Consider the following 8,623-nt stretch of genomic DNA (forward strand, 5'->3'; position numbering starts at 1 on the left):
TGCTTTTCTGACAACATTTAAAATGTTTGCAACGTTGGTTCCTTTTTTAACACAGACTTAGAGCTTTAAGGCCTTTTGCATTGCAAAAGAGTTTGATTTTCATAAATGCCCGGACAAGTTAGTTTCATTTAACTACTAGTTTGTTTTCTTTTTTAGATGCCACATACTTATAATAACATAGTTATACATAGTAATAATATCTTGGTCACAAGGGGGCAGAACATATAAATACACAGCCACCACCACATCTCCAGCTTATAGGGTTGTCAGGGCTAAAGTGTTGCAAGTTTCAATTCCAGTGGACATTAGCATTGATTTGGAGATGTGTTTCAGTCCACCTGAATATTCACTCTCATTTTTACCCCTGGCTTGCGCTCCACAAAATAACTCGGATTTTTCACGATATTTCACTTTCTCCACAAGCTAGATGCAACCTTGCTAAGGGAGTACAGTAGAATACAGTGATTCAACCAAATTGCAAATATTTGGGCTTCAAAAACCAAAACAAATGAGCTAAAAGAGGCTTAATATCACTGTAGAGCTGTGGAGTGGTAGTTCTTTAACATTACAAGGCCATTTGATTTAGTACTACTGTCAAAAAGTAGTTTCAAGATGTACATTGGTTCAATGTGGCAGGTGTTCTGTTTTAAAAGAATACATATTCCTTCCGAAACACATGCATTCATAAAGTTGTATGATGACTTTAGTGTCAGAGTTTAACTCTGTTATTCTTCCTGTATTTCTCAATTTCTTGGTCATAATAATGATCAATTATGTTTCTGTAAGGATTTGAGTCCTTCATTGTTATCTTTGCTACAAAACTACCAACTTTTATTATAGAACTTATTTGTATACGAGCAGCTCCTCTACTCAGCCTTTGCGTTGCTTATTGTATAAAAGTGAGTGACCATGAGTATGAGTGCAGTGCAGCACAGTTTAGAAAGATACTGTCAGTCATACTTTGAAATAGAATTATCTATAGGTCATGTTAAAAACGGCAATACAGTTACTTTCCTTCTAATTAAACTCCAAACCTTTACTCCATGACCCACAGAGCAGTCCTGTGGGGGTAGGAGAACTAAAGAGACAAAATCATTCTAATTTTAAATGGCCAATTAAGAACCAAATGCTTTGCCCATGAATGTGAAACTTAAATGGCAAAGTGTTCTCTGGTGTCCTGTACGCTGGGCTAATGCCACACTCTACTTTTTGTAAAGCAAAGGTGAAACAACTCATTACGTCAATGACACCATCATCACTGGTGTGTTTTAAAACGGTATTACAGATCCCAAAACATCTCAAACCTCTCTCTAAAAGTGACTCAAACTGACCTCTAAATGAATAAAATGTTGTGACTTTGAGAACTCAGCATTTTTGTGGGTGTGAATCCAGTTTTTTTTTTAAATTTGGACGGCAGAGTTTTTTTTCTCCAAATTTCATATTTAATACCCTTGTGCAGATGGATGAGACCTCTGCCTGGGCAGCCAGCAAGAGTAATTCTTAACTAAAATTAGACAAAGGAGAAGAGGACAGGGTAAAAATAGGCACATCCTTTTTTTTCAAGCAGAACTATTTCTGTCTCATTTCCTCATACAAATCCTGACAAGTCATTATTTGAAGCCATTATTTCTTCTTGTTTTGGCAGCTGGGTCATTGGCATCGTTATTCAAAGTATCATCCAGGATTCATCTTCCCATCAGCTCAGGAGCTTCAACATTTTTCACTTAATTTTTTTCTAAGTTTTCTCTAGGGATTGTTAAAATATACTGTAGTTACTAATGCTGAGATGACTGTAGTTAAAGGTTAAAACTATGATTTAGATTTTCACTTTTTTTACTTTTCAATAATTTTTTAAACGTGACTGTACAGGGCACACTAGCTGTTTCTGAATTCTTATCTTAAACATTATCTTAAACAACTCCATCTTATTGCATATCTAGAGGTGGAAAATGTACTAAAATATATTTAACTCAATTAAAAGTACCAATACTTTGATTAAATATCACTCAAGTACAAGTCAAATTAACTATCTGAAAAATTTGTCAAGTATAAATAATAAGTAGTTCATTTAAAATGTACTTTAAGTAAAAGTCTCTTAGTTACATTAAAAAAAAAAGTAAAACGGGGTGGGGGGGGATCTCTCCCATGTAGTGAAAACAGGACAAGGGGCCAGCCAGCATTTCTACTGAAAGTCTCTGAACTCGTCGCTTACCTGATCCACCTCCATCTCGTTCTCAATCTCTCAATCTCTCAATCTCCTACAAAAAGACTTGGTTGTCAGTCTAGACGCTGATTTGTCGCTGTAGTGGTTCCGGGCGTGATTTTTTTCTTCTTCCTTTCGTTTTTTGTCGGTCAAAGTTTTTTTATTTTTACTCAGTAACGGATGGGATTTGTACTGTAGTATCCAATCCAATCCAATCCACTTTATTTATATAGCACAATTTTAACAAACACAAGGTTTCCAAAGTGCTGCACAAAATGATCATACAGAATAAATAGATAACACAATAAAAGCCCAAATATAATAAGGTATAATAAAATAAAAACAATAAAATGCACTAGCGGCATGTGGTAAAGGTATACACATAAAATCATCACTCTACCTGGTGTTAAAAGCCAAAGAAAAGAGGTGGGTTTTAAGAAGAGTTTTAAAATGAGACAGAGAGGAGGCCTGTCTAATGTGCAGAGGCAGCCCATTCCAAAGTTTTGGAGCTGCGACGGCAAACGCACGGTCCTGAGCTTAAGCCTAGCTTTAGGCACCGTCAGGAGCAGCTGGTCAGCTGACCTGAGAGATCGGCTAGGGTTGTAGGGGTGCAGCAGCTCAGAGAGGTAAGGGGGGGCAAGGCCATTCAAGGCTTTAAAAGCAATTAAAAGAATTTTAAAATGAATCCTAAAATTAAAGTAAAATACAATGCTTAACTCAAAACGTAATCAAGTACATTAAATTACTGATTTCAAAAACTACTTAAAAAATACAAAATACACAACAAAACTACTTAATACAATAACGTTTTAATTACTTTCCACCTCTGTTCAAATTTTGTAGCATAATAATAACCCTTTAATTACGGGATCCCTGACACGTGTGTCCTGTTTGACAGTCCAATAATTACATATCTGCATGTTAGACTTAGTGAAAATATCTGGGAGTCAATTGTACTGTAACAGTACTTAACACATGCAAAAATAATGAATGCTCACTCTGTAGCCCTAAAAATCGTGCAAGTATTCCATGCATTGTATAAATGTTGTTTAAAAGACATGCATTCGCATCTCTGGAGACCAATTGATAATCTATTCATTCATTGAAGGACTGTACCATTTGTATGCAGAACTTGTATACTGTCTTGGGCAAAGTATTTCATGGAAAGAAATGGTATTAAAAATATTTGTTTCCACTGGGCCAACATGACAAGTTTCAGTACCTGACAGATTCCATTTTTAGCAGCGAGTGATGAGGTGTCATGGTGACCCCAGCTCCATGCTCCTGCAGCCTGCCTGGAGGGTGCAGCTGGCAGACAGAGATTGAGCTCAGCTGGCACCGCTGGAGACTCTTCCAAGAGATGGGGGCGCTGTGTTTTCCAACGCCCAAGGCCAGGACTGCCCCTCAGCGCTGAGGCTGCTTGTCCACATGTGCTCTTGTTGCTCTATACTTATGAAGATCACTCCCTCAAAACAATACAAGGGTGAGCTAAAGCTGCTCTGCAGGTGTTAATAATGTGCTGGGCCTCATTCAAAGACTTGAGGTTAGTATAACATTTAGTACTGGATTGGTTCAAGGTTAAATGTTGCAGTTAGTGGGCCCCCGGATAGCTCAGTTGGTAAAATATTAGTTTGTGTGTGTGTGTGTGTGTGTCAACATATTAATTAAATACACAATTGTGTTTTTTTTTAATTTCATTAATCACATTAAAGTATCATATTATGCATTTTGGCTTTTTACCTTTCCTTTATTGTGTCATATATCTTTTGTGTGCACATTGTTAGGTTTACAAAAATGAAAAATCCCAAAGTCCACCCCAAAGGGACTTACCATTTCCAACAGAAAACACTGTTCAGGGGTGACCTTTAGCTCACCCAGTAAGAGTAGTAAGAGTGTGCGCCCCATGTAGGCTAAGGCCTTAGCAGCGTCCGGTGTTCAAGTCTAACCTGCGGACCATGCGTGTCATCCCCCTTCTCTCTCCCACCTTTCCTGTCTATCCACTGTCACTCTGAAATAAAGGGAGAAAGCCTAAAATAAATCGTCTTTGAAAAAAAAAAAGGAAAAAAGAAAACACCGTTCACAAACTGCTCCAAACAGCTCTTTTGTAGTCCAGCCTTTACTTCCGTGACGAACATGTCACTTTGTAACGCACGTTATAATGCTCGCCTAGCACTCCCTCATACTCTGTTGTAGTCCTTACCTTGCTACTGCGCATGTGCGACTCCTAACAAAGATGGTATTTGAGCTATTCATTATTTTGTTATATTTAATAGTTAAATATTTGATTTATTTAATTTCAGTTTTGCTTGAATCATTCAGCTACGTAGATTTGTTTATCAGTAGTATTTTATATGGGTTATTGTTAGTATCTGTTAGTACTTTTGTTTTGAAGGTACCAGGTAGCCTTAGCCACCAGGTGTAGTCTGCACATAGAGGGGAACAGGTGTGTGGGAGGTAGAAACCGGGGAGGGCTGATGTTTTTTTACCAGAGCCTAGAGACGCCATTGATCCTTCTTGTGAAATGTTTGTATGCCGAGAAATTGGATTAAGAAACCTCACAGAATGCCATCTCTGCCTGGACAAAGAACATTTTTATCTCTGCGTAAGATTCCCTCTTTTGGGCTCTCAGTGGCTGTTGAACATTGAGTTTTTAGTTTGTTTTGTTCGATCTGAAGACAGTTCGCCACTACAGATGGAATAGAAGTGTGATGACTCACTCTGTAGCTGAAACAGAGAGCTCAACACAGGGTGAAAAGAGAAGCTGCAGCAATGTGCAGTACTACAAAAATATGGTGTTTTTTTGGAAAATTATACCATGTAAACCTATTCTGATTTAACCTTTAAATACAAACATGAACCTGAAAATTAACATAATATGAGCGCTTTAAGTTATGTGAAATGGATGTTTAATTCTAATGACAATTTGCATACCTAAACTAAAAAGTGAAAAATGCAAACAGAAATTTTGTATTTGAAAAAAATCAATAATAATGAACTATTAAAATTGTTTTCATTTTGCTTAATACAGTATACAGCTTCCCGATGATAAGTAAAAATAGAGATTCAAAGTCAAGCATGACACCAGAAGGAGATTTAAGGGATGGCAGGTGTTCTGTGTCATTTTGAAATGTGACACAGGGTAAACAGATCAAATTTAAATTCTTACAACCCTGGGTCCAATATCAGGAAGGGAGTATTCTGAATTATCTTATCAACCTCACGATTGAATAGTTTGTTCAAGGCTCTCTTTGTCACCGCTGTGCACAGAAACCAAACAAGTCCCAGGGGGCTTTTACCTATTACTTAAGGGAGATGTTGAGCGAACATTTATAAATTGTGGAATTGTCGTGAGCTTGGTTATTTTTTTATATATTTAATGTCCTCTGTGCTTTTATGCCCTTTACATAGCAAATTACCCTGAATGTAAAACAAACTGAATGTATAGTTTTTCTGTGTCTGTTGACATTTGTATGTGTCTTCACACCAGCAGGTTGCAGATGCACCAATAGGATTCTTCTGGAGGGCAGCTGCCGGAGTCCACTGAGCCAGGAGAATATGTCTGTCAGTCTTTGTGTCAAACATGAGGAACACAACAGTCACTGAAAGCTTAAAGCATAAATAATATTATAGTTTCTGAATGCAAAAACAAAGAAAGCATGTCTCCAGCTTGCTAGATTTTTCACATTCTACAATAGCCAATTCACAATGTCTCCATAACATACTATCAGTTTGTCTGAGCTTGTTTGCTGAGAGTGATGGCCTACGGTTTTATGTGGTGAGAGCCGTAGGTAGTCAACCATATACACAGGTCAACCAAAACCTGAACGCAGCACATAGCTGCAGTTTAGTGTTGATTTTCAGTGGGATTAGCGACACCGGTAATCCTCTTGCATTACAGGGAGTAATATGATTCTGTGGTACTTTTAAATCCCCCACTAAATTGGTTTCAAATCCTAACTACTTAACTAATAGATAGATACATACTGTAGATAAAAAAATAAGATAGGACTGTGTGCATAAATGAAGAAGAGGATTGAGGCCCCCTCTCAAAAAAAGCCCAGAATGCTCTGATTGTGGATTGAGCATTTTGGTGTTTAAATGGCACCTCGACCTGCTTTATAATATTAAACAACATGTAAATGACACTTTTTACAATATAGCACCCATAAGATTTGTATTCTGTAGCCACAATTGATCATGAACGGAATTAAACTTTAAAACACAACTCAGCTTTTTTAATTACTAAAGCAAAAAATACTGTGAAAAATGGGGGCTTGAGTAAGATCAGTCAACCACATCTCTGTCGTATGTTCCATTTACTCTTTATAATAGGCCTCTATTCATCATTAACCCCAGGTAATCAGGTGTACAATCCCAGATGAAATTCCGCCTGGTTACTGCAAGCTATTTTCCAGTTGAAATATCTTAGTTTGGCTGTAATGGGCTCCTCCTCATTTTATGGCATCTTATGTTCTTCAGCACATTGCCCTTTTCACACGCAATTACCCCCTCAGCTCTATTTCAGGCTCATTAGCAGGACCTGCAGGCTTATCCCTCCCTAAAACCAGCAGGTTTCAAGGGACATGACAAGTTCTTCTGGAAGAGAATCATTTAGCTCATCTAAAACTGTAGACTGGTAAAGCCATTGAATTTCAAAATGAGAAGCTAAAGTGAGCATTTTTCTTATAATAGAAAGGATCACTGAGGATAGATAAGCGCAAGTTTGAAGTTATATCAAGTGATAGTGTCATCACTTTGGCTGCTGACACTGTATTATATTAGCACTAAGAATTTTTGCTGCAGATTCCGCCAGGCTATTTTTAAATTACCTTGGGATAGTCCATCAGAAACTGCAAAAGAGGTTTGATCCCAACAACAACTATTCAACTGTGTTTATTAGCAATAATCTAATCCTCTGCTCTTTACCTCAGAGTGTTTGTGTGGATAAAAGAGGGTCAGCTGCTTATTGTCAAATGTAAGCCCATGTAGCAGAAGCTCAATTGCATTGGGCATAAAACGCTATAGTCAGCAAATACGTAGTTCCAGCCAGTCATAGGGACATTGCCTCATGGCAAGGTCACCTGCCGGCTTAATAGATATGACTGACCTTTGGATAGCAGATCTTGTTGGCAAATAAATTGTTTTGTCTCTTGGACATCTGCACTGTGAGGTTTAAGACACATTTGATATTAACTCATATTTTGTTAATTTCTGAGAAAATCTGATACAGGATTTTTTTAAACTTTAAAGTGAATTAACAAGTAAATTTGAATTTCAGAAAATGAACGATTGTTTTTGAAGTTCATTAAAGTAAGACATTTCGATGGATGCAATTGAAAGTCAGATACATAGTTTTGGAGCTGCCAGCACAATAAAGCCAGTTTAATAAGGAGATATTAATTGGAAGTGTGTAATGATATTTATTGAGGTTAGCAACAGAAAAAGAATTGAAAAGTACTTGACTACACTATGCTGAGGCCCATATAAAGATCATAATACTAGACCAATTTTTTGCACTTTGCTTGTTCGTTCAAATAACATTTTGATTGCAAAAAAATAATAATAATAATAATAATGCGTTTTATTTGTACAACATAAGGAAGGGTAAGTAGTCAGCCAAAAGCTCTGCAGAAAAGGTGGGTCTTAAGGCCGCGTTTAAAAGCGTCCACAGTCTGTGGTGTCCTCAGGTGGTCGGGAAGAGCATTCCACAGCCTGGGAGCAGCTGAGCAAAATGCCTCATCGCCCATAGGTTTCAGGAGATATGGGGAGTTTCAGGAGATTGCTGAACCAGCGCAGTGTGGAGGTTTGTTGGGCAAGGAGCTCCTTGAGGTAGAGGGGAGCATTATCATGGATGCACTGGTGGGTAAGAAGGGAAACATTGTACTCAATCCTGAGTGAGACCGGAAGCCAGTAGAGTGATTTGAGGATGGGGGTGATGTGGTCATGGCGCTGTTCTGGATATACTGCAGTTTCTGGAGGCTTTTGCCAGGGATCCCAATGAGGAGTGTATTACCGTAGTCATGCCTGGATGAGACAAAGGCATGGACAAGCTTTTCGGCATCTGGCAGAATCAGTGTGGAGTTTGGAGATGTTTCTGAGGTGGAAGAAGGAGGTCTTGTAGAGATGTTTGATGCCAACTCAAAAATCCTCAAAAGCCTCAAAAAAGCCTCAAAAGTCAGATGAAAGTCCATTTTACTCCGTATAACACCCAAGTTGGTGACTGATGTTAAAAAATGAATATTCTAACCAAGAAAGGTGATGTTGGTAATGACGGATGACCGGACCTGGTGTGGGGTGTCAACTAGGATGGCTTCAGTCTTTGAGCTGTTTAGCTGCAGGAAATGTTGCTCCATCCACTCCCAAGTGCCGGACCAACAGACTCAAGGACTCCTTTGTCCCTCATGCCATCCGACTATACAA

Source organism: Etheostoma spectabile, chromosome 9 (assembly GCF_008692095.1).
Source record: "Etheostoma spectabile isolate EspeVRDwgs_2016 chromosome 9, UIUC_Espe_1.0, whole genome shotgun sequence".
In the NCBI taxonomy this organism is placed as follows: Eukaryota; Metazoa; Chordata; class Actinopteri; order Perciformes; family Percidae; genus Etheostoma; species Etheostoma spectabile.